Source organism: Haliaeetus leucocephalus, unplaced genomic scaffold (assembly GCF_000737465.1).
Source record: "Haliaeetus leucocephalus isolate CR32 unplaced genomic scaffold, Haliaeetus_leucocephalus-4.0 Scaffold616, whole genome shotgun sequence".
Lineage (NCBI taxonomy): Eukaryota > Metazoa > Chordata > Aves > Accipitriformes > Accipitridae > Haliaeetus > Haliaeetus leucocephalus.
In genome coordinates, this window is record NW_010973052.1 from 5,541,889 (window position 1) to 5,542,093 (window position 205).

The following is a 205-nucleotide window of genomic DNA, read 5'->3' on the forward strand; positions in this document are numbered from 1 at the left end:
TGGGGGGAACCCCACGGACTTTTTTTTCCCCGCGGGGAAGTGCGCTTTTCGAGGTGGCTGGGGGGGGAGATGCGAGAAGCCGGCCACGTCGCTCCGGGGCAGAGGCGCTGGCGGCCCAAAGCCCCTTTGGGCCCCCCCTCCACCTCCTCCGCCCGGCTCCGCCGCGGTTCCCGGGGGAGCCCCCCGCGGGCGGCAGACAAAAGGG